The sequence below is a fragment of the Anser cygnoides genome, chromosome 1, assembly GCF_040182565.1.
Source record: "Anser cygnoides isolate HZ-2024a breed goose chromosome 1, Taihu_goose_T2T_genome, whole genome shotgun sequence".
NCBI lineage: Eukaryota > Metazoa > Chordata > Aves > Anseriformes > Anatidae > Anser > Anser cygnoides.
This window is the reverse complement of record NC_089873.1, coordinates 74,649,266-74,675,583: the sequence shown is the minus strand read 5'-3', so window position 1 is coordinate 74,675,583 and position 26,318 is coordinate 74,649,266. Positions and strand designations below refer to the sequence as shown.

At 42.2% G+C, this 26,318-nt stretch overlaps 1 protein-coding gene across 8 annotated transcripts in view; it reads left to right on the top strand.

The window, feature by feature from the left end:
* Positions 1–742: 742 nt before the first annotated feature.
* PRR5 (proline rich 5) overlaps positions 743–26,318 on the top strand; it is an 88,361-nt gene continuing 62,785 nt past the window's right edge. For 2 of the 8 annotated variants that reach the window (XM_067000125.1, XM_048046865.2), the window contains exons 1-2: positions 810–948; positions 22,894–23,030. The gene's annotated coding sequence lies outside the window, so the exon portion shown is untranslated. Of the gene's footprint in view, positions 949–1,120; positions 1,194–1,364; positions 1,382–22,893; positions 23,031–26,318 lie in introns of those variants that run through there. The other 6 variants (XM_013184578.3, XM_013184580.3, XM_048046862.2 and 3 more) reach the window with 6 other exon arrangements.

Below are 26,318 nucleotides of genomic sequence, written 5' to 3'. Positions count from 1 at the left end.
TGTTTTGTGATTCTTGCACTACTTTGTCATGGAGTTGTGAGTCTTGTGATTGAGCAGTGAAACATCATGATTTCTGAAGGTATAAATACCCAGTGACAACCCATGTGCTCCTGTTGACTGCAGAGAAGACAGGAAACAGGCAACTGTGTAATTTATTAATTGCTTCAAGTGCATAATTTGACCTGAACATTGCAAATCGAGGAGCCCTTCTGTGTTTTAATGCTTAGTTTCCCTCATACCCTGTTACTGTACAAGGTGTACTCTGAACAAACACTGGATCCGTTCCACATGCTCCCTCACTGCTGCCCAGCTGCCACCAAACTGGGCAGAAAAATAGTAAGCAGCTCCTCCAGAGACCAGAAGACTGCGGGTTTTGGTGCCGGTGGGACAGTGGTGGGATGCTGTGAGCAGAAATACCCAGACATGTGCCCACTCCTTGGCACGGCTGCTCCCTTGCCCAACTCTGCTGAAGCAGGTGGGAAACAGCCCAAGGTGCTGCGAAAGAGATGCGGTGGAATTGACCTGTATAAAACCTGCCTTGGTTTAAATCCCTGCGGATTTAAGCTCTGGCTCCATTAACTCATCAAAACTCCCCTCTGTGAAGCCGCACCTTTTGGCCCAGGGCCCTGCGGCCCCTCAGCGGGCCGGGCTGCAAGGCCCCACCCGCGAGGCTATGGGGCGCCCGGGCGGGCCTGCGCGGGCACAGCGGGGCTCAGGGAGAGGGGGCTGCGCTATTTTACTTTACATTTTACTTTACAGTTTATATTTTTATTTTATTTTATTATTTTATCTTATTCGCCAACCCCCTTCACCCAGCTGCCGCCGCGCCTCTCCCCGCCCCGCTCCGCCCCCGCGGCCTCGCATTGTGCGGCACGGCCCCTCCGCGCTGGGAGCGGGGGCCGGCAGAGGGCCGGGGTCGAGCGTGGGAGCTCCCCTCGACTCTGGGAGGTGAGCGGCGGCCGGCCGGCCGGGGGCCCCCGGCTTTGTTCGGGGCCGCTTGGGACGGGAGGGGCAGCGGGGGGGCTGGGGCTGGGGCTGGGGCTGGGGCTGGGGCTGGGGCTGGGGCTGGGTAGGCGTCGCTGCGGGGTCGGCGTCGGCGTGTGGGCGGTCATCCCCTTTCTTGTAGGGTCCGGAATAGCTGCTGGGGGCACCGGGATACTGCGGGTCGGCTGCTGGAAGCCTTATTCATGCAAGTAAGCTCCATGTGCTCATATAGGATTTACTTACTTACCCATTTATTTATTGCAGAATTATTTATTCTTTTATTTGTCAATTGCAGAGCAGTTGTGCGTGTTTCCATCGTGTAGTGGGTGATGATCTTTGGTCACTGCTGCATCTCAGCAGCCGTGTGTGTGTGTCGTGCGCGGTCACTGCTGATCGGGTGAGCATCGTTAAAGGTCCAGTGTCTTCATTTTCCCCGGGAATGCATTAAGTTGGATGCACACCAGCCTTTTAATACTGTGGAGGCAACAAGAGCAGGCAGCCTGAGAAAAAGGAGTGAGGAAATGATTTAGCTTTTCTACTGCTTCTGATTTCCAGCCAGTGTGCTTTTAAGCATTTCATTTTAAATCACAGGAAATAATCAGTTTCTGCATCTATCAGTGTGGTGATTAATTATCAAAAGATAAGTCTAAAACTAAATTTCGATGCTTCCTTTGAAATAAATGGCTTTCATTTTTCTGTCTCACTAAGTCTCATGCACAGATGAGTTTCTTAAGGGAAGAAGGGAGTCTTAGGTGATGATGAGGCAGCTTCCTTACTGTTTGAATAAGAGAAGTAGTACAGTATAGGCCAGCTATAGAATAAGACACACTTGACATCTAGCAGATAGGTGGATTTAGGACTGTGGTGCTGCCTTGCAAAGCTATCCCTTGTTCATAACTTCTACCATAACCAAAGAATAGTGCATCTGAAACTTAGTTCAGGGAGTCAAGTGAATGCTTTGTTTGAACAACCCCAGTTGTTGGTGGTTGTTTTTTTTTTCTTTCCTGTGGTAGTCTATTAATATGTTACAGTGAAATATATGTTGACAGGGATTTTATATTTATAATACACACCATTGGTAGAATGACTTAGTGCTTCATCTTTCTTATTAATAACATAATTAGGGGAAAACTCTGGAAGGAATAGGGAATTAAGACGTCTTCTCAGTGGATATGCAATAAACAGATACTACAAAGCAGACAGCGTAAGAGGAATTTCCAAAAGAACTCATTGCCCAAGACAGAGCTGGATTTTTAACATCTTAGGTTTGTGTTTAGGCTCCAGAGAAAACTGCTAGATTTTCAGTACTTTCTTTTTAGTTCTCAAATTTTCGCATCCAAAGTTCTGTGGGAGACCTTGATGGAAACCTTTCTGTATAAGCCAGTAGTGCAGGTCAAGTTCTGAGTCTTCAGCATTTCAGAAAATCGAGCCCTGAGCAGTTCAAAGAAAACCTGATCCTTACAGTTACAGTCACTTCCCTCCTTCCCCAACTTCTGTTCTAGAGGCATTGTCTTTCAATTTTTATGGCAGATAGAATTAGTTGTAAAATGTAGCCACAATAAAGTGAGCCAGCAATTTTTTTTGTGTGTGTGTGTAAAAGCCAGCAGGATTAATGAACAACTCCATAAACACACGTGATAAAATGCAAGATCTGTAACAGAACTGTAAGTGGCAATTACTCTTTGCACAAAAATAATAGGTAATGGCTAAAAATAACATTTCCTGTTTCAACAACAGAGTTAAACGTTGTAGTGGGTATTAGCTGAAACAAGGTAGATTGGTCCAGATTTGGCAGCTCTAACAATTTGTGCCAGCTAACACTTTGGCCTATTTCTTTGTTTTCCTTTAAAGCATCATTCTTGCATGTGCATTTGTTAATAAACCACTAATGCAAAGCAAAAAGCTGTTTGCCAAAGGGAAAATCAGAGCATTTTTGCTGCACAATAGTGGCATTATAATTTCTGGAGCATGTTCTGATCTCACATACCTCTGCGCAGACAGCTGAGCTGCGTTCAGCTTTTGCCTAGGTTGGTCCTGTTTGTGGGAAGGAGCATCCCTGCTCCAGAAGGAGAGCGATTCAGTCTGGTTCTGATCATCTAATGGGTTTAAGTGCTTTAGTACTACTGCTAGAAAAATGTCTTCATAGTAAGATCAATGGAAAATTTGCCTTTCCTATAGCCCTGGCCACAGTGTCTGAAGGAACTGTTGAATTATGAGAGCTGGTAATCAGCTGGCTACGTCTGTGGTCCAGGAGAAGAGAGGAAATGACAAATGCTTGTCCAGAAGCATGTCTTCTTGGTGCTGTTTGCTTTCCCTATAGTTTCTTAGGACAAGAATGGTGAATTTGGGTGGGGAAAAAAGTGATTAATTATCTAGTGTGTATCTAGCCCTTTGAAGATGGGAAGTACCATATAAGGATTATTTGAATTAAGTGTTGTTATTCATTGCTGTTGTAGACATCACTTGCATGTTCAAGATTTCTACGTTTCAAGTTGTTGGCGATTTTAAAGAATTGTTTAAACAGTGGTTTAGATCTGTTTCAGCAGAAAGGTCAGTGAAAGTCTTTCAATAGGGGGGGAAAAAATAGGTAAAGATTTTTCTGTTCAAGTGTTTTTTTCAGTAGTTGCAAGATCCATGTATATGGGAGAGGGGAGAAGGGAGCTGAGTGAGGAGCTGTGGTGTGAGGTAAAATTCTGATGGTGTTCTTTCACGCCACCCTGCAAATACATTTGTATTTAAAATTTTCAGGCAAGCCAAACTGTAGGACCAGTGCAGAATGCTAAATGAAACGTGACAGCTAAATCAGAAAATGCCATATAATGATTCTGGGAATTCCCTTGCTTAGACAATTGAGTTTAAGACTGTTACTTGTAGTTATTACAGATCTGAAACAAAGGTGTGGGGAAAAAAAGAGACATCCATTTTATTCCAAGCTATTTTCACTTCAAAGATGTTTACATTCTGTAATGTTACCCTGTGACTACTGGAAGGCTCACAGGAACTGTAAAACCAAAATCCCTTCCTGCCCATCAGCTAGCCACAATATACGCCTTTGTGTTGCTCAGGCTGAAATTCAATCTGCTTGAGAGGCTGAGGAGCAGTTTGGGGTGCAGTGTTGAACAAAGAGATTATGGGTATTGTCACACGTACCCTGTATGCTGCTGGTGCAAGCAGACAAAGCAGCAGGGGACACTTGATGTATGAGAATAAAATATATTTATGCTCTCTTCTGGTGTGATGCAGATACCACATTGATGACAACCAAGGAAAGAACATGAAAGACATCAGAAGAGCTCAGTGTGTTACTTTTTCACGTGTAAAATTTCAGTGTCTGCAGTTAGTGGCAATGAACCTTCCTGCGTTGTGGGCTGACCAGCAGTGCAGAACCATCTGAAGGGACTGCGGGGTGGAAGTAGGACAGTCAGATGAACGGTAGGCTAGTGTGAGCAGTGGATGTGAAAGGACACACTGAAAGTGACAGGGCTGAAACGAATCGAGGGTCTGTAACCAGACATGGCTGTTAGAAGTGAGATAAGGCAGTGCCGTTGTCCGCGATGTCCTGGTTGCAAACGGAAGAGCAATAGACTTCATGTGTGCGCTGTGGCTGCGTCTGGCTCCCTGGGTTAAGTAATAATTCAGAAGGCTCCCTGGGCCTTTTGAAAGTTTGAGAGGGGAGGGAAAGAGCTAATTAGGAGATCGAAGGGGCTGATTATGACGAAATGCTTAGTGTGTGTAGATTGTCAAAGAGATGACTGAGTTGAAGCAATGATAGCAACAATTTTAGGTGCAGCTACTTGAGAGAGAATCACTTAAGCTTTTGCAGGGGTGTGTAACGAGACTTGATGGGCTGCAGATGAAAATGGAACTTGAGCATCAGAAAAGCTTCTTGTTGGAATGATGCTGAATAATCTATCATGGAAAATGCTGATAGCACTGTTGGTTGTTTTTTAACAGCTCCTGGAGAACCCTGGAGGATGTCCTGCAGGGCTAGCAGATCCGTATCACATCTGCCCTGGCTGAGCTGTTCCTGGGGATTGGGATGGGGACTTCAGAAACACGGTTTCTTAGTTAACAGACCAGCTCCACTGCTTGGAGTCAACTTCTGAACTCCCCAGAGTTGCCCACCAAAAGGGACAGGGTCACTCTCTGCGAGCTTGGGTTAGTGCCTGTAGGGAAGGAGATGGGTTGGGTGAATTAATAGATCTCATTCCATCTTTAGCTTATAGGAACCTGTGGTCCAGGAAATACATGAACATGTGTCTTGTTGGCAGCTGAAATGCATGCCATTATTCTGTAAAACAAATGCTATAACATATGCTATGCCTTTTTGGTCACATGGCAAGGGAGGAGGGAAGTGATGGAAGACACTTTCCTGTGGTGAGCACAGCAGCTTGGACTAGAAATATTCATTGGTTTACATTGACTCTGCTATTTTGTGTTCTTGGATCCATGTTATATTACCTTGAGGAAAATCTGGAAAGTAACGGACTTCGGGCATTTTCCTGCTCTAAGTTCCAACCATTAGCTACAAAAAAAAAAAAGAAAAGCATATTATGGGAATATAGTTATCTCTTCCTTTGCTGAGTCCTGTAATAGACACAACATTGCGCGCTTGCTGAAATGTGCAAAGTAACTTCAAAGGAGTGTGCATTCTGAAATCTTGGGCAATGCACAAACAGATTAGATGGGCTGAGGGCCATGATCCGAAACACACTGCAGCCAGGGGAGGGATGGCTGCTTTGGACGAATGCCAGGATTTTTTCAGTCCAAGATTGTACGTTTGCTGGTTTGAATTTAATCAGTTTATTTGGGATTGAGGTATTGTTTAGAACATGGTTCCAAGAATATGAAGGGATTGTGATTTTGAACATAAAGCTAATCAGTTTAGTGGCATTGCTGTATAGCAGTGGTTATTTTCCCGTTCCTCTTTTCAGATACAAGGTGGGTCTGTTCATGAAAAGTCTAATTAAAGGGACAACTGAACGACCAGCTGGGACGATAATGTGCCTCTCTCGGGTGGTTTGATGTCTTAACATGTATTCTTTCCTCCTATGAATTTCTTGTCATATCCTGGAATAGACCAGGCTTTGTATAAATTAGATATGCTCTTACTGCAGAACAGGTGGAGTAATAAATGCTCCAAGATGGTATGTTGCTGCTAGATAGGAAGCAATATTTTTATTCTGATTCATAGTGGCTGCTTTAATAATTGGTGATTGTTTGCCTTTCTTTAGCATGAATGGTTTATTGGAGTGCCGGCAGGGGAAAAAAATGGCAAACATTTACAACACTGGCTTACAGATGACCCTCCTTTAATTAAGTAAAACTTGAGCCCCAAAATTTCCTCATCGAGTGACTTAGAACCAGGTTTTTGCTTCCTGCATTGTCTGTTTAAAGTAGAAAGTAACAATTTTCATAGTTTTGTTTCTTGTCTTGGTTTCAAAGGAAATCAGGAGGCTTAGTAAAATTAAACATTCTTCTAGAAAATGCATTAATTCAGCTTGAATGTGCTCATCCAACCCCCCATAAGCCAGTACTGCTGGTTGTTTTCTTTACCACTGTATTCATATCCTTTCGAGGCTCCCTCCAGAAAACATAGGAGGTGACTTCTCTTTATTTGATTAACTCCTTGTACCCTGATCTAGAGAAATACCAGCATCTGGTTGAATGTGGTGATTTTCACTGATTCCAGTAAATAAATTAATTTAATATGCAATTGGAAGAGGAACACCCACTGCTGTCTGCATTGCTTTATAGGTGCACCTTGGTTTTATTTGTTATTAAAGTACAGGCTTTAATGATTACATATGGAGAGTCTCGATTCGCTTTTGGCTGCTACCACTTGTTGTTAGCATGGTTTTGTGATTGTGCAGGAGTGCATTATCAGAATTCAGCATTTGTCAAAGACCACTGTGACTTTTTTTTAAGTTTCCTGTGGAGGACTCAGCAGAGGCCACTGGCAGTGGATTATCAGACTAAATGGATGACTAGGTTGGCTTGGTATAACAAAACCTGTACTCCTAAATAAAGCATCATTCCTGGTATAAATTATCCTTCGCTGTGTCCTATCAGTGAGTCTTGAATCTGTCCTATGCAAAGTGCCGGGAAAAAGACATTCTTGTGGTAATTCTGGCATCCCTGAAGATAGGAAATGTTGGAAACTTTGAGAGTAAGTATGTTCTCATAAAATGTCCAAGACAGTTTTGTATAACTGAAATGTTTGGAAAGTTCGGATAAGAAGCCAGAGGTTGGCTCAAGTGTGTGAGATTTGCTTGCATGGATCAAATTTGGCATTACAGCATGCTTCTCAAATTAATTCTGTAACGTGCAATTCCAGCATCAGTTTTTATTATTATTATTTTTTATTCTGCATGACTTTTGTTTATTTGTCACTATTAAGCATTTTCCTGGGGACACTCGAGCTCAAGTGTGTGCTTGTATGACTACCAGAATTGTCTGCGGTTATACAGAGAGACCGGAAAGTATTAAAGGAGGTCATAAGATATTTTTTCCTATCTACAGCACTGCATACACCTTGTTACAGCTATCACGGATTTCTCAAAGTTTACTGGAAGATACAATTTGAAGACTGGCGCCAGCCAAGAAGAAGATGCAAGGTTTATGCTAGTGTAATCATATGTAGAAAATACCTTTCTTTTGCTCTTTTTAGGGTCAAGTTTTTAACACTGGCTACTGGCATTGTTCCTTTTTACTCTTTTTGCTGGGAGAAGAGTATCCAAAAGAATATCTATTATCTGATTTAAATGCAGTTAACTTTATTTCCTTCTCATGGAGTTTCTAACAATGTTTAATGAGAGATGCAACTGAATTGCAGAGCTGCTATCTCCCCCAGAATACATTGGGGTCCTCCTTCAATTCCTGTGAAGGTTTCTTGATCATTCACATTTTTAATCCTGTCCCTCATAATTATTTTGTAGCATACAGGGAGCCCTGTAGGTGCTAATTCTGAAAGTCTTAGTCATGCTTATTTAACAAGTAGTTCCAGACCGCTGTTTATCTGCTTTTGTAGCTACTGTTTATTCGGTTTTATTATCATTATTGTGCCTTTAAACCCCTGGGTTCAGTACCTAGGACCACCCTGTATTAGTCAGGATACAAACACAAAACCAATTCTCAGCTGACACTTTAGCAGTATTTAGATATCCTAGAGAGTAAATATCCAGCTTTGGGGCAACAATTTAAAACTGAGCACCACTGTTGCAAAAACAAGCCTCGTGCCCTGTGGATGTTGAATGCTGCAGAGAATTAGGGTTTATAAAGTCTATATTTCATCAGTGTGCTTAGGCAGAAATGCAGTGCTTTTCCCCACATTCTCTCTTTGCCTTGCTTTTCCTCTCATTCAAGCAAAAGGGATGATGAATGCTTAGGCAAAGTGTGTCTGTCCTGTTGTTGTTCTTGTGTGCTTGCTTGTTGCAACAGTTTCTCTGTTCAGTGTTAAACAACAGGAGAAGAAAATCACTGCTAAAAATAAGGATATTCTATTACCGCATAGTCCTGTGAAAAAGGATGTTCTGTTTCCCACACAAATGTTCAGACTAGGGATGTTTCTTGTTGGCCCTAACATCTGTAATGGCAAGAATAATAAAAGCCTATTGAAATTAGAAATCATTGCTTTGTAGAGTGGAGCACCTACGTGGAGCACTCTGTACCCTTTGAAGACTTGAGTCAGGGGGGCGTGATTTTCTAGGTGTTTGAGTTTGAGGCAGAGCTTAGGGGTGTCAGAGAGCAGCTAGCTGAACCCGGGTTCTTTTCTAAATATTGCTTGTTTTTCCTTTGGTTTTCAGTATGGACTGTCCTGTACACATACATGTGTAGATGTACACACAGATGTGTGGTCTGTAGCAGGCTAAGCATGAAGGTTGACCTGCTGCTCTTAAAGCAGAAGCCACCATGCCTCTGCACATTTTGTAGTGTGTCCTCCCCAGGGCCCATGCAGCCATGGGCATGGAATGTAAATCCACAAAGATAAGCCTGATATCTAGATGATGCCTTTGCTGTATTGGTGCAGCTGATGGAAAAAATGTATGGGCTGGCAATTCTTCCTGTCCATAGAGGCGTGTCCAGCCAGACCATGGACATCTTCTGTTCTGGCAATCTCATCACCAGCAGGTGCTAGGAACGATGGATGTGGCTTAGGTGTGGTGTACATAAAGGGACATACCCTTCAATGCTTCTTGCTTTGTGCTCTCTTAGGGAAGGTGGGGATCGGTGCGTTGTTGTGAAGAGCAATGAAACAGGTGACACGTTTATTGGGATGCCTACTCTTCCAACCTGAGCTTTCCAAAGAATGGCTAGTTACATCTGAGAGAGCCCTGAATAGCTCAAAATGGCTTTTATCCAAGTCTGCTACTAAGCAGTATTTCCATAACCCGGGGCAGGATTACCTGTGGTTTGATCTTTGGCCATGACCCAACTCTACTGCTGTATGATCCTGTATAATGGTTATAGGTGTGTTGTGGTTTAGGATGACCACAGTGGTGAGGAGAGCTTCTGGAGGGACAGGAGGACCTTAGGCAACTATTGCTGCTCTTTTGGCTGGCTCTAGCAGCTCTGCGTACATGTTCAGAGATTCCAGAGGTTCCCCTCCCTCCCCCTTTTTTCTTTTTGTTTTTAATAAAATCTCCTGCATCTGCTGTGCTGCACGGTATCCTGCCTGCCTCTGCAAATGAGGCAATAATGGAGCAGATTTATTAAGCTGGTAGGTTAAAGAACAGGAAATAATGGTGGATTTAGTGGAATTTGAAGACAGTTGTGACCTCTGAGGAATAGTGTGTAGTGTGCTAGAATAAAGGTCTGGATGGTGCCAGGGTGGCCAAAGTCATAGGGGACATTTAAAGTTATTTAAGGGAGAATCACTTTGCTTATGCTTTAAAAACACCTCATTGCTTTGCTGGTTCTGCAGCAAAGCCCCTATCTTCCTACCATGAAAGCAAAGTAAAATAGCTTGAGCATGCTGGCAATGCAGGTCCCTCTCTGACCAGCACTTGGTTTAGTCACTAACTGATGACTTTACTGCAGAAAAGGAATCCAAACGGATTGTGGTGCTTTGGGTGCTGGCAGGCGGTGTCTGTGAATGGTGAGTCCTGCGCTGCTGCAAGCAAGTCTCAGTGCTGGCGGCTTCCTCTGTAGCTGCTGAGCAGGGTGTGATGAGCCAGGGCTTGCACTGTTGTGCTACGGGGCTGGGTGAAATCTGAAAGCACTCGAGTCAGAAACCTAAGTGGAGAATCTGTCTGAACAAGTGCTGAGGAGCTGAGTAACGCCCATGTATTACAGTAGCTAAAGGTACTGATATATTTCACACTGCTTTTCAGGTATAAATAGTGTCCATAGGAAGCACTGTGTGCCTTTTCCTTGGGGCATTTCCATGCAAAAACCACTGTCTTGTGCTGTAGCTCATACCTGCAGCACTGATAGTTGAGTACTATTGAAGTCGAATACTGTCCTATTTCCCATCCATTCTTCCCCACCCTCTCCAATGACTTTTCCATTTCTTCTATTTAAGAGCTGTAAATTACCACGGTAAACCTGTGAGTCTCAGGAGATATGTTTGTCCGTGGCTGATTTTACTGAATGGAACAGCATAAAAGATGAGACTTTGCACATTAGAATGCTGGGCCACATAGGGGGCATTTTCTACTAAGTGGAAGAGCAAATGTGGCAAACTTGAAGGAATGTAAGAGAAATATTTCCTGAAGCCTTTCTGCATGAAATAACTTTGGGGTGGGATACAGATTCAGCAGCCCTGCTGCACCTCAGTGGCCTTAAGTGAAATGCAGTGCAGCTTTCTGGTGCCCAGGTGGAAGATGCTCATTTGGCACAGCATTGCTCGATGCAGCTGCAACCTCATGCCTCCTCCCTGCAACCTCGTGCCTTCTCCCAGCAAGGCTTTGGTATGGGGGACGGTTGCAGGGACAGCACAGAAGGGAAATTACCTCCCAGTTCTCCCTCCTGTGAGGCAGTGCCCTCTGCCATCACATTTGATTTTGTGTTTTCTGTGAACGTGAAGGTATCTGCGTTCATCTCGCATTATACCGGACGATTCAGGGTTCTCCTCGAACCTCTGGCCTCCTCCTTTTTTAGGAGATCTTTTCCCAAGGTGAAAGTCAAATTTGGTAAAAAATGCAGAACAAATATGTATAAGCAGTCCTGACCCAGATTTGCAAGATTTAGAAATTACTGTGAAAGAAAAGGGCTTATGCCCTGCTCTCAATGTTTGATTTTATTATTTTTTTTTTTTGTAATAGAAAGTCAGATCCTGTCCAACCTGCAAGTCTCTGTGACCACAGTAAATCAGGCAAGGCAAGAAGGGCTCTTGAATTTCTTTCTTCAGCAAAACCTGTAGACTTCTGGCCAAATCCCACTGCCTTATTTTAGGCAGCAGATTGTTTCATCTCTTGAAGCCCTGCCTGCAGATTGCTGGAGGCAGTCATTAAAAAATCATGGATTTGGGGGGAGCTGTAGGGGGGAGCATTCCCTTGTCTTTAATTTTCTTTTTCACCTTAGAGGGCTATTTTTGTTTGTGTATTTCTTCACTTTCTTTAGCATCATTATAGTGTCAACTCTTAACATTTTAGAGAGAAGGTATTTTTCTTCCCCTGCCCTTTAATTAAGTGATTAGAGCCACCAAATGTCATCCCAGGAATATTCCAGCAAAACTGGGACATTCTTGGTGTGTGTGTGTATATATGTATATATATATATAGATATGTAGTAAACAGGCAGAAGGAAAAAAATAGGATTTTATAGCAGCAATATAATAATAGTTGTAGTCTTTCAACTTGCTGGGTTTCAGAGTTAATTTGGAGGCAGGGCAGTCATTTTTAAGTTGTCTTTAAATAGAGTGCTGAGGGGTGAATGTGCTGCATTTATTCCCCATGGGGAATGGAGCAGCGCCGACCTGGGCTGCCCTTCTTCAGGGGGGCTGCGCTGCCGTTGTCTTGGTGAGGTATTCAGCATTCAGAGTGTGAGGCTGACTCAGTGTGAAACAAATGGGATACACTGGTCTTTTGTGGCATCTGGCAAAGCCTTTCTTCTCCCTCATCATTTGAAAATGAAGGGAAATAGGAAGGATTTTTCCTTTTTGCTTCTGAGTCATCTGGCTTGCTGCTATGAGATTATGTGGAAACTCTTTTTGCTGCTCGTTAGTTACCCATGAATGGTTGTGCTTAGAATATATCCTGAGAGAACATATGCTTCTGGTTTTGCCTGTGTTAAATAATCCTTTTTATGCTGCCTTTCCACAACACCTAACTCAGTGAGCTTTTGGTTCCTAACTGGGGCCCCACAGTTTAAGAAGAATGCAAAATAATAATGATTCAAAATTCTTAAATACAACTACTTTTATACTGTTCTGTAGATGCTTAGGAGCCTGCTTGATAAAACTTGGCAGAAAAAATGTTTAACCAGTAGTTAATTTTTATTGAGGTGCAATTGCCCTTGATGCTCAGAGGTTTTTTTCCCCGAACAAGGTCTGAGAAGGAACGCTTAGGTTCGTGCAGTCTCTTGAACAGCTTTCGAGTTTGGGGTTTGTGTTCTTTGGGGTTTTTCCCCATCATTCTCGTTGCTCATTAACCCTTGGCAGCTTTCCAGCATTGTTCTCTGTGAAAAAGTAGAGCAGGGCTCTTGCTGCTAATTCAGCAGAGATTGAGCGATAGCGCTGGTAAAGGTTAGTGACTGCAGCTGAGGGCAGCTTCAGATCGTTGATCCTCCCTGGCAAATGCGCCTCTTCCTTGCTTGGCGAAGGTAACTGCTGCTAACACTGGCTGTCGCTGTTCAGGAGCTCCCTTCTGATTCACTTTTTTTTTTTGTTTTTTTTTCTCTTTGTTACACAGGTGGAATAACTGATGCTCCAGTGTAAATACTGTGACCCTAGCAAAAATCTCTCCCTTTATGATAAACACCAGGCAGATGATTATATCTCCGTAAAATGCAGAGCAGTGAGAAAAAAGACTCTGCTTAAATTCATCATTAAAGCACTTACCCACTAACATTGACCACCAACACAGTTTTTGACAAGCTCCAGTATGCCTGATATCCAGACTTCCTTTTCTTTGGTTATCACCTAACTTCTGCTATAGTAATGCTGGGTTTTCATAAGATCTCTCAAAGTTTGGTTTCATGTGCTGTAAGATCTTATGGTTGGGTTGTGCTGTGGGATCTGAATCTGAATTGCGTTGCTGTTCAGCTGATTGTGATTCTGGGTCTCCAGCGTTTCCCTTATTTTTGTGGAATCTAGAGAATAACTAACCGACATGGGTGTCCAGCTGTGTCACTTTTTGCTGCAGAAGCATTTGTTTAGGATTAAGTGACTCCTGCTGTTTACATGGTGTTGTTTCCTGCTTACGAAAGGGTTGTGGAAAGGCGTAAGCACTCAGCGTCACTTTCAGGTGTGTAGGTTTGTGTTCTTGATGAAAATTCTCAGCTGGTGCAAGGAGGCCTCTGCTGGATGACTCAAATTAGGCACAGTAGAGATGCTGTGGTGCCACCCATATTGTTGCCTACTGATGCCAGTTACAATTTTGAGAGACCCCCTTTTTTTCACCCATTTGATAGTGTCCCCTGCCAGGAGTTAGTCTCACGTGTCTGCTCTGCCCAACAGACCACATGGGCCCACCCTAACCACCTCAGGCAAAATCAGAAGAACCAGGTTAAGCTGTGAATGGAAGCTGCTGAAGTGAGGATGGCTGCCACAGTACTGGTGTGGGTGCTCTTCCCTCTGCCCTGGGCATGAGGACTGCTGCAGCTGGTGACTTCTTTGCCCTTTCACCTGCATCTGCCAGAGGTTATGCTTGCACTGTGTGATGGTGTTGTAGCAGAAGCATGGATGTTTTCCAGTAAATCCATTTCACACCAGTGCAGCAACTGTGTTTGGGCTGAACTGGAGTGTTGCTGTGAGCCTGATGAACGTGTTGGCAAAACGTTCATCTTTGAAATGCCTAAAGTTTGGTTTTCTAGCATCTCTTTTTCTCTCCTCTTGGTGAGAGGCTAATACTTGGAGGCTTCATTTAGTACAGGTTTTTTACCACGTGTTTTGGTACGTGTTCCCAATGTTCACAGAGCTCTGTGCAGGTAGGAAGTACCTCTTTCTTTGGAAACAAACTCATCCATCCATTCATGTGTGAAAATGTTAACAGTCATGGAAATTTTCGTAGGAATACACCATGACAATCAAGGATTGAGTCTCTCAGGAACATGTGAAAAATTAAAGATTTATTTAATTAAAAAAAAAATAAATCTGGGTGAAGGTGTCTTTCTCTTTCCCCATTTTAAAGTTGTGAAAAGCTTTAGCCATTTTGGGAACCAGTTGGGTAGTTGGGATAGCTCATTGCTTTTATGGAGAGGAGAAGAATGTGGAAGAATTCTTATTTTTTTCTGTTGGTGAATCAAGGTTCTTTTTTTTTTTCTCTCTTCATGTTTTTATAATATGAATGTTTCTTTCCAGTCCAGTTGACACCAGTTTGGCACTCAAGACCATCTTGAGGCTGTTACATTCATTTGCTCACAACAGTGGCATTCTGGGACAAAACAGTGCCGCGGTGGTTGACAAAATGACATTGTAGTATCCTGGCTACGGGGTGACAGGAGGGAGAGTTGGTAATACAGCTGTTGTTGCAGTTACCTGGTGGTGATAGTGCCTAAGCAACTTATGAGCAGGACTACATTGTATTAGGCTTTACCTAAGTATATGAAAATAGGCACTTCAAAAGTATGTATAAACTACACATCTGTACGTACACTCAAAGTTAATAGAAAATAAGAGGTCTGGTGAGGACTCCTTCGAGAGGAGACTACCTCACAGGTAGTGCCAGCAAGGATGCTGCAGCCTCCCTCGGTCATCTGATGGCTGCCCAGTGTTGACTGCTATAGGCTAAGCCTTAATGAACAAGCATGCATTAAATTTGTCTCTGATAAACCACCAGCTGTTCTGCAGGACTAGCTTCCAGATTGTGTTCTCCTCGGCAGACAGGCTGGGTTTTCTTCCTGGACTTTTGTGGGGTTGGTGAGCCAAAAGAACATCACACCTGCCTGCCACTCTTCCGCCGGTCTTTCCGCAGGTAACTGCGCCAGAGCAGCTGTGCAGCAGCAGTTGCCATCTGTCTGGGTGAGGACAGATTGCTCGCACAGAGAATCAGGAAGTCATTATAAGGCGAATCTCATTTGCTCTTTGAGCACGTTGAGATCCAAGCAGCTCTCCCTTCCCCCCACTGAAAGGGGAAGAAAATCATAGGAGAGAAAGCAGGAGAGGAAAGATCCGAGCTGCATCCATGCCATCTGTGCGCTTGGAGTTGCGCAGCTGCTCTGCCGCTGACAGGTTGTGCTCTCCCCACCCAGCGGAGACAGGCAAATGAGTTCTGTAGTAAACCCAAGGCTCTGAAGATTAATACTGATAAATAGCCTGGCCAGAATAAACTGTGTCTGGAGGAAGAGCCTCTAGCTGCTTTGAAACTTTCAATATCCTCTGCCTCCCCTCCCTCTTTTCTCCCTTCACTGCATTCAAGATTTGCCCAGAATTTGGCAGCCAAAAATCATTCAGTACAGATGCTTTTTCTGGATCAAGTCCTGTACTTCTGAGTACACCATGATCAGTTTTGGGACATCAAGGGGTTATCTAGAAGTACAGGGGAGTAGCCAGTTGTACCCACGGTGAGACAACTTCTGTCCCCAAAATTAGTTAAGCATGTGCTTAAATGCTTCATTAGCTCCAGGTCTCCATCTGCTGAGTGGGGCTTCACAGTTTTGGACAGTCCCAGCTCCTGGGCATGTGGAAGAAACCTTCCTTTTATTTGTGAAGAAGATGTATTTTGCATCTATTGCTGTGGAGACTGGGAAAACAAGCAGACATGGCCTTCAAGGTAGCAAATACTAGAAACTAAAAAAAAATACCTTGGAGGTATTTGTGCTTTTGTGAATGGCTTTAGATATGTCTTAACATCTCAGAGGTGGGGAGTCTATCTCTCTTTTTTGGAGCCAGGCTCTTCAGGAGGGTCTCAAAATAACCTGGCTCCCAATCCAGTATCTGTTGACAGCAATAGGAATTTGTATTAAAAAAAAATAAAAATAATCACAACACTATTTTTGGTTTTCCTCTCATGATGTTACTAATGATCATTGAGATTTTTGAGAAATTAGTCACTGGCAAGTGTCCCTTCTTGAGTCTGAGGGCCATTCAGGCAGTTGTCAATCCCCAAGAATAGCTCTGCACTGTAGTCATCCCGAAAAATATAATGTCTAGAGGCTCTGTGCACCTTTTCCTTAACTATGCAGGGAGGTGACGATGGGGGGACATTACAGCTCCTTAATGTTTGTGCTGTAAGGCTTTAAAGTATTGATGGCAGAAGCACAAAATTACATCTGAGTTGAATCCAGTTTTTTTTTTTTTGTGATAGTCCTGTAACTGCTGCTACTTGTATTTACCTCTTCTTTTTGAAGTCATTTTATTTCCTGCAAAACCCTTTCCTCCATTCTGCATCCAGCGCACCCAGTCCTGACATTGATGTGCTATACCTAGCCTCTGGCTAGCTTTAGCGATGGGAGAAGGATAGAGCCATTAGAGATCCTGTTTGTCTTCTCCCAACACTATTTTATACTCTGCTATCCAGGCATACGGTCCTCACTAGAGATGAGTCAAAAACTTTTTATATCATTTTCTTCTTCTGTTCTCAAAGGCTTTTCAGGGGTCCAGGCAGCAGTGCGTTCTTTGGGAACGGCAGTAGGTGCAGGCTGTGGAGCTGTATTCTCCTGTGACTGGATTTGCTGATGAAGCTTTTGACTAAGCAAAAAGCTAAGCACTACTTCTTGTGCGTAGTTAGAAGCCAGCTCTGATCCTGTAGTAGAAACGTCAGAGGAAATTTAAGAAGTCACTGCCTCTAGCTATTTGCTACCTATCTTCAAAATGCAGGAGGCTGGTGGAGCAGAAAGCATCTCTGTATTGCATCTGGCAGCTTCACCAAAACCTCACCTTCTTTGGCAGCAGTCCTGAAACAGTGGAGTTTTGCACAGGAACAGATACAGTGCCACACATCCCCTCTGCCAACTTTGCTTTGGTAGAGCAAGGGAAGGGACAGAAGTGCTGGTAGTGTTGTAATTTCTCTTTGCAGACTTGGAAAAGCTTTTTAATGAGTGTAGGATGTATTGCCTGTTTGTTCTGTTGAGGGTTTGTTTTTCCTTTTCTCTTGCATTATTAAATGTGAGTGGCAATAACTTCAGCTTTCAGGATACATGATTGTGGGGCACTATCCATGCAAGGATATGATTTTTTTTTTTTCCCTGTGGTCATGGTGAGCCTGGAAATGAAGAATTTCAATGTTTCACATGCCTTTTGTCCAGTCCAAAAAGCCAGAAGCCTGGTGGTTTGAATGGGGGAGTTCATGTTAATGTTGGTGGTTATTAGAGCACGTTCAACAGAGTCTACAGATTCGTGAAAAGAGAGGAATAAAGTTGTCAGAGGTGGCTGTGGGTCATGCCGATGTCATTCTTTTTTTCCATGCAGATTCAATATTTGTATTGCACTGGAAATCACTTTTGGCTCCATTCTGCTGTCAGATGCCTCCCTCTGGCTCTCCTTTTGCTTCTTCCAAGCCTTGCTTACTGCTGGCCATGCCAGGAGTGATGGGCTGGACATGAAGGCAGTGATTTGTTTCTCTAATCTGATCAGGAGTGTCAGGTGCCCAAGATCCATCGGTCTCTTAATCCCTTCATAGAGGGCTGCTGTTTTTCTTCATAGGAAACTACTGTTCACTGTGGATGTTTTTTGCACGTGCTTCAGAAGCAGCTGTGTTAAATGTGGGCTGGCACCTCTGCAGATGGAGGCTGAGCACAGGGCTTGCAGAGGTGCCAGGGCAAGGAGGGCTGTGGGCAAGAATGGCTTGTAAATAGGAGGAGAAATGGAAATGTTCCCCTTTGTTCTTCCACTGCAAAGCAGTCTTTGGGAATGAGGACGGAGGTGAGTGAGGAATGGTTTGCCATTTATTTAAAAAAAAGAGAGCTGAAGCAGAAAGCCTCGTTTTTTAGAGAAATGTTGCTGGAGAGAGAGAGCCAAACTGCTGTGCAAAATCCTGTCTGAATTTGCTCAGTTTTCAAATACAAGGGTAAATCAGTTGACAATTCCTGTCAGTGAGATTGCTGTCTCAGTCACTTCAGGCAAAGGAGACCCAGCAGGTGCTCAAGTGAAATTCTTCCCAAATGCCCTCTTGCTTACACTCAGCTGCATCACTTTCCAGTAAAACCATTCAAATGCTGTGTCAGAAATTCAAAAATGAGTTTGAGTGCTTTAATGGAAGCAGAGGAAAGACCTTTCTGTATTGTCCTGGAACAGCTCATGGAAAGCTCAAAGGGAGCTTGTAGTGTTTAGTTAGGCTCCACTCATCCACCCAAGAGCTCCTCTTCCAGAGCTACCTAAAGCTGTAGTGTTTCATTGAAATCGCAGTGGGACGTTGACTTCAATGGCAAATGGGCTGCTGATATGAACCCAGGTACTAATGTATCAAATCTGAATGTAGCTAAAATGATGCACAGTGTTAGGATTTACCAGTCTTTTCCTGCTGACATTTGTTGAATATTTTGCTATAATTTTCATTAAAAGCAGAGCCAGAGCAGTGCAGAAAGATTTTAAAAATCACAGTCTCCAAACACATTTAAGAACTCAAGGAGCACTGCTGTTGGTTACTTTATTTATTTGTTTTGCCATGTGGCAGTCACCCCTTGAAAAATCTAATACTGTTTTACCTCCACAATGCAATTCTCAGCCTGCTTGCAGTACGAAAACATTGGCAGTGGTGAAGCTGCAGTTTGGTCCATGCAATCAGCTAGTCTTTATAATTAAGACTCTGTGTATGGGAAATGAAGGATGAGAGAGGTATAAATAGAAGTTTTGAGGGTGGAGAAAGTCATAATCAAAGGTAAGAGAGGAGATCTTTTGGTGCTTTTGGACTAAACTGATCCTGTTAAAGTTTTGTTATTCTTGGCATATTAAGTGTCATTACTACAGCAGAAAAACTCAGAGGTATGTGGAACGGCAATGAATTGTCAGCAAAAAATTAAGCTAGAAGAAGTCAGTATTAAGAACAGTCATGTTATTTGTCTGAGGTACAGTGTTGCCCCAGGGAAAGGCAACAGGACTTTTCCTATTGATTTCTGCAGCCAGGAATTCATCAGAATTCATCCTCCTATTATAATTTGAATTTATGGTATGAGTTTCAATTAAAGTGACACTTTAAAAAAAAAAAAAAAAGAGAGAGAGAAAACTAAGATCATTAAAATGCAGCCCAGAGGAAATAGACATCTTTTATCTTTGGCAAAATTAAACATGCATACATCATCTTATACCTTCAAATCTTCCGTAAGTCTGAAAAAATGAATGAATGAGGGCAACTGGGAAGCCAGCTATAGCCTATTCTGAACCACATGGTTTTGATTGCTGGGAACAGTTGTATGCTGGTTTGTTAAATGGCCAAAGACGGGAAGGCCATGAGCACAAAAAGCCACTCCCTTCATAGACTGAAACGAGGCTTAGTCACCACTGAGGAAAATCTACATGTCTGTAATTCGAGGTGTAACACAGAGCATACGGATGGTGTTTTTTATATTGATGCATTGTTCATTCATTCTTCCATGCACTTCTTTGCACGCTTCTGGTTGATTTAGCTGAGCTTGCAAAACAACGAAGTAGTGACCCAGCCTTCAAAATTTCCAGCCACTGATGTTCCTACTGGTCATTTTGGCCCCAAATTAATATGGTCTGGTAGAAGGTCTGTAACATTGTTGCTGTGGGCTTTCACACAGCAGACCTCGATCATGTCAGGCTGACTGCAGTTTAGTTACAATCGCTGTTTCCATCTAGCATTCTTGGCTTGCGTCTTTTTGACTGCAGTCACTGAAGATGGAGCTTATTTGCCGGTCACTCCAAGCTGACTGGAAAGACATGCACAGTAATAGCACAAATTAGTCTGTGTGACTGATTCCTCTGGCCGCATCTGGCTAAGCAGTAGGTGTCAGTGGGCAACTGTGTCAGTTCAACTGAAATACGAATTTACAGCAGCTCTGTTTTCAGTCCTGAGTAGGAACTGACATTCCCTTAGCTGAGCAAGTTCCTGCTGTATAAAAACAATGAGTTTCACCCACACTCAAGAATAAGTTAGTCATTTAAAAAAGACTTTTTCATTTAGAAAATGGATATTAATCCATTGGTTATGCTGCACCTCTGAGGCGTGATCCTGTGTTTTACGATACAATTTTGAATAGTTAGTAGTATTTCGGCACCTACCCTCTCTGCCAGAAGAAGCATTTTGAACTCCACCAGCATGCATATGTTTTCCTCCTCTGCATCAGGTACAGAGCATACCTGGAAATTGGACTGCCCTCTTGCTCAGAGCAGGAGGGCTTCAGCTGGATTTGTGGGTCCCAACACCTCTGGACTCATGTTTCCATCAATGCTGGTCTGGAGGTCTTGGGCCCTAAAACTATAACATTGTGGCTGTGTCTGCCAAAGTATTTTGGGTTGGGATTTTTATTGCTGCTTTCCCTATAGCAAGGTGGAGGGATCAGTAGGTAGTGCTGTGCTTGTGAAAACTGAAATGGTTCTAAAATACTGCTTCTGCTTTCAGTTATGTTCTCAACCCTTCCTAACAAAAAACTATGAATTCTTGCTTGGCTCTACCTGCCAACATAATATACCGATTGCTCAGCTGGTGCAAAGAATATGCTTAATTAATTACAAGCTCCTACAACTTTTGTACAACAGCATCATATGTGTTGTTTTTTTAATGCATTCTCTCTTTGCCTTTCCCCTGCACCTATAAATAGTTCGAGATGTACAGGATATTAGATGAAAGCAAGATAAACGTAATTCACAATTTTTTTAAAAAAATGTATGCTCCATACATTGAAGGAATAGCTGAGCTTTAATCATCAAAGTTAGGTCAAATAAAATTTAAAAAAAGGCAGTGGAGTTTTGTTCTGAAATAACACACATGCACCATCCTGAAAAAATAGCGTTATGATGTTGGTTTATTATCCCAGCTAATCAAGTTATCACAGGTTACCAGAAGAAGGGAGGAATTTTTTTTATCTGCTGGCACTGAAACATCAAAGCAGAATCTCCAGGCAAAACAGTATTTTCAGACCCATAACCATCTAATCTTTTAAGAACCAAATAGCTGTTATTACACTTTCTGTCCAAACTCAGTGGGAATTCGCATATCCTTTAAATCTGAGAGAAGATGAAGAGTCTTCTTTAATTTGTCTTTTAAGCAGGGATGAAAAAAAAAACAAAATTCATGACAAAGCCTATTATTTTACGTATGTGCTTTGAGAGTATCCACTTCCAGCAGAGCTGAGTTGTTCATGGCTTTTGCAAGACCTATATTGTCCTGACCACTCTAGCAGTTTTGGCAGGTGCTCTTAATAAAAACTCACCTGTGTCAAGAAAGCTCTACCCTCATGCAGCTTGCTTTGCTTAGAGCAGTTTTTCATATATTAGGACACCTATTTGTGTCCACAAGAGTTTTTGTTGGTATAGGATTTTTGTATCCAGTGCACAATGTTTAAGCATTTGCTACAAGTACCTCACTTGAAATATGTTCATGTGTCTTCTTTCAGATGTGTGTGTGTTGCTGAGAAGGTTGGTTTTCTTACCTTGCCCCCAGGTATTCAAAATGTCACTTTGTGTCTCTCTGCAGCCTACAAGCTGCAGATCAAGTCTCCCATTCTGCACGCTGTCTACCAAGCTGCTTGCGTGTGTGCGCTCCTTAATGTGTTGCAGTCAAAACCCACTGACTTCTCACAACACTGTTATTTAAACTAACACCTCTGCCTTTGGCTAAAACAAGTGGTAAAAGAATGAAGTTCACACTCATAGAGCAGACAAAAGGCAGGAGTATAAGGTGATTATTTAGTGCTCTCAAATGCATGAAAGATTAATCCTAAAATACATTGTTTTGAACAGGTAAAGTTATTTACATCCTTGCAAAGTGGTTATGAAATGCTACAAAACTAAAACAAGAGCATTTTGTATTCAGGATAAACTGAGTATTTTGGCTGTCTGTATATTACTCCTAGCTAGATTTAGCAGTGTAGTGGGGCTGGTACAAATGACTATGCAAAGTGCATGGCATTGAAGAGCCATAGTCAGAACATGTACACTGGTGTGTGTGTTGTGTGTCTGTGTATACATAGATTTATATATATATATATATATACACATTTTAAGTATTATATGCTATATACTGACCAGTGATTTTAAAAAATGAATTTAATATTATGAAGATGCTTGTACTGGGGTTAGAAGTTGCGTAAGAATAAATTCTGTGCTGCAGCAAGATACCCACTTCGGGTTGTTTATTGCATTAGCTGGCATCTCAGAGAGGCACTTCAAGACCATATCAGGACACGTGATGATACAGCAACCATTATTTGAAGCCCTAATGAAAGAATTTCTGCTATTTTTAAATGGTGCTTTTAAGATTTTTCTGGGTCTTATAGGACAGCTGCTCTCCAAAGGCGATCATTGCAAACCCTGAAACTCATTTCAAAGTGTTTTTTCTGCCACCTCTTTAGTGTTGGGGCACAGAAGTACTTGCAGACTGCACGCTAATGGAAACTCTTGTCCTCTTTAGTGATAAGCACAGCTCTTAGCACTGTTGTCAATGAGTTGGTTCCCGCTTAAAGAAGAAAAAGCAAGGAAGGGAAACATACAAGAAAAAATGTTTAGTTATATCAGTGATGGCATGTGGAACAGCACTGAGTATTGCAGTTGTTTCACTTGTGTGTGTATTGTGTATCAACTTACTAGTACTAGCTTGGTACAACTTACTTGGTACTAGCACACTTGAAAAACTGTTCCTCAAATGGCAATATATGCAATACTACCTTTTGGTTCATCTTTTCTTGCAGAGCTGCCTTTTTTGCAAGGGGATGATTTTTTTAACCAAATTGTATCACCTGACAAGAATTTTCATGTGATTCTTGGAAACCTGCTGCAGAGTCTTCACTATCTGCTATTCAGTCCTGTTTTCTTCTCCTTTCAGCAGGTAAGCAAATGTTTCTGCAGCACTATCTGCAATGGGAAAATGTTTCCAATTTCAGACACCTGGAGAGTTCATTTTGTTGGACAGGCTAGGGTTAGCATTTCTCTTCCAGTATTTCCCACAGATCCTGTTGTATTTCCTGCCACAAAAAGATATCTGAGTAACAATGCAATACTTAGTGATTTTTAACATCAGCTCATGTTAGTCTATATCCCTCTAGCTTTAGTGCAGCTTAAAAAGTGGTATGCGCGAACTTTCACTTTTTTTGTGAATCTACTTAGAGCTGAATCAGATCTGTGAGCAAGCAATACTGAAAATAGCTTGAATTTCTTCTCTCTGAGAGAAGCCTCTAAATAACTCCATGTCCTTGGGAAAAAAAGCCTCAAAGTAGAGAGCCACCATGGGTGCTGCTAAAGCTCTGGTGTTACCCACCACGGTGACCTCAAGCTGAATGAAATGTTTCAGATACTGTTCACCAAGATCATAGTCAGAAAACCACTGCAGAAGCAGATTAAGCTGCACTGTCAGACTGTGCACTGAAGCGTATGAAGAATTCTCAAATTACCTATATCGGGGTGAGAAGCAGCACCAAACAGCTGAGTGGTAGTAGTATCTTAAACAGCTGCAGCTATTTCTGCAGAGGTGCTTGGGCACAACCATCTCAAGTTCGTTATTATTCAGTGCTAGAATTGGGTTAGCATTTGAGATTCAAGGTTTTTTATGGAGGAAGGGAGTCATTAATGGAGAGTGTGTATGGGGGTGTGTGTATGTGTATTTATGTGATGGAAAAGTCGATGTTCTTAATCTGTCCTTGAAGTTCTGTTTTTCTTTTGATATTATCATCACATGTGGTAGCTCTTATTTTTTCAAAGTAACTTATACATTTTCTTAGAAAACAATTGCTAGTTTCTTCCTACAAAAGAATTTTCTTTCTGAACATATGAAGATATTTTCTCTATAAGAATTACTTTATCTAAGTATATAATACTTTATCTCTTCACTAAGCTGCATGAGCTAAACTTTCCTATGACTTCAGTTTTTTTTCTGTGATATTTAAGTGAAGAGGTCTTTTCTAAAGGGTTCAGCCTTTAAAACCTTTGTTTTGATTTATTTGGTGGTAATGCATGCTTTCGTCGAAATTTTTGTCAAGATGTAAATGATGGAAATGCCTACTCCACGCTACCTCATGACAGCGATAGCTGGATTTTGCCACAGTGATTATTTTGTCTCATCCCAGGCTGTGTGGGTAGGTAGGCATGATACATCCTGCAGCTCCACTAGGGCCTTGCACCATATGCAGTGTGACCCATAAAGTATTTAGCTTCATCTTTAAATTGCATGCAATTGTTTAAAAGTGAGAGAAATAATTTTCCATTCTGCTGCACCTTTTTGCAAGGATTTCAAGGGTGTTTTTACCTATTCCCTGAGAAGTGAGTTAGTGGCATGAGCAGCAGAGAGGATACTTGACAGCTGTGTGTACTGTGATGGGTCTCAGATGATGAAATATATGGGTGTGGGTATTGCTCTCAACTCCTGTGGAAAAGCTGAGGTAAGAATCTGGGTATAACTTGGTCAGGAAATTCCTGATACCTATGTCCACGTTATTTCAAGCACGCCCAAAAAAATTCTGCTTCTGAACTTTGCAGCAGCTTTCTCTAAAACAAACACCTGTCTGCTGTTTGCCAAGTTAGTAATCTACCAACTAATCTGTTATTAAGCATGAGTTCTGCTGGCAGCATCTCCAGATATTGCTGCTAGGAGGATTCAGCCATTGCAAGCAGAAGTAAACACTGATTTAATACTTCACTGACGTATTTTGAAAAGTTTGCTGCAAACACTCCATCTTTGGTCTGTTCGTTGCTAAACTTTTTCTTCTTGCTATTGTAAATGATTGCATCTCAGAGTAAACAATTGGACATGCGCATGCCTTCTGTTCCAAGCAGAACATTTGCAAACTATTCCACTGTAAACTGTTTATGGAGTACTGTGTAATCTGTAACCTTACTGTGATGGACAGGCTAACTGGAATTCCCACCATGTGAGGCATTAGTAGAAGTTAAGGCTTGAACAACTCACCAGCATCTCAAAAGTGTTGGCTGACTAGAAATACCACTGTCTCATGGAGAAACACTGCCTGCATGCTGCAAAGCTAACATTTTATAAATGCTTATTTTTTTGCATTGCAAAAACCATAACTTCTCACTTGCTGGCGATACAGTAGACTTTAAGTGATGCTTGTGGCTTTAAGCACAGCATTGTATTCAATTTTGATATTCCTACAGTGTGCATATTTTCACAGTTATATTTATTATTTGTTTTTCATTGTGGTGTGATATAATTTAAATGTCTTAGTCAGGATTGCAGTCCTGTGGTAACGGGGACCATAGAAAACACATGTTGAAGGTTTCAGGCCCCCATCAGTTTACATCTGCAGGCCATGGCCTTTGTAAGTGTTAGTGCATTCATTTAACTTTCTGGATGTGTAGGGTCCCATATGAGGCAGTGGAAATATCCCAGGCTTCAAATACAGCTCATGGAAGTCTTGGCATGACAGGGGCCTAATCAGAAACAGCGAAGTGATGTGGTTGCTGTACTCGCAAGGAGAAAGAAGTTGGTGAAAATTTTGAAGGATGAAGGAGGTTAGCAATGCTTACTATGTCACAGCTAATAAGCACACAATCTTTTCATAATTAGTAGTACTATGAGAAGTTCCTAGCAAAACTGTGTTTCTTCGTTTGCTCCCTTTTTTCTCCTTCTCCTCCAATAAAAACAAGAGAACCTGGCAGTATCTTCATTCATTTTTTAATTCTTGTCCACTGCTGGAGTGGATGTTAGTCTCAGCTCAACTCTTCCTTGAAAATCTCAGCCGATTCCCTAGCTAGAAGATGCTCTTTACCAGCACATCCAGTTGTCCTTTCTGTTCGGGATGTTCCATTGAAGGCTGTTACCTTGGCCCTTTTCTCTGAATCTTTTCTCTGAATCCTGTCATGCCTTTGGTCAGTCCCAATGGCAGACTCTCCTAGAAATACTCCTAATTTAATATCTCCCTCTTTGAAATACCAGCTGAGCCTGGAACCATGAGATAACTCCCAAAGGTCTCTTCATCTAGGATTGGAGCATATACTCAGGGAAGTGAAACATTCATTAGTAGGATGCCAAATTATTTATACTTGTTTCATAATCAGTGAGGCGGTAAGAGACTGGGAATGAGATTAATCTCCTCTAGTTTGATACATTTACAGCTGAGATACTGTATCCATAACTGAGCTATTCACGTTACATTCTCTTTGC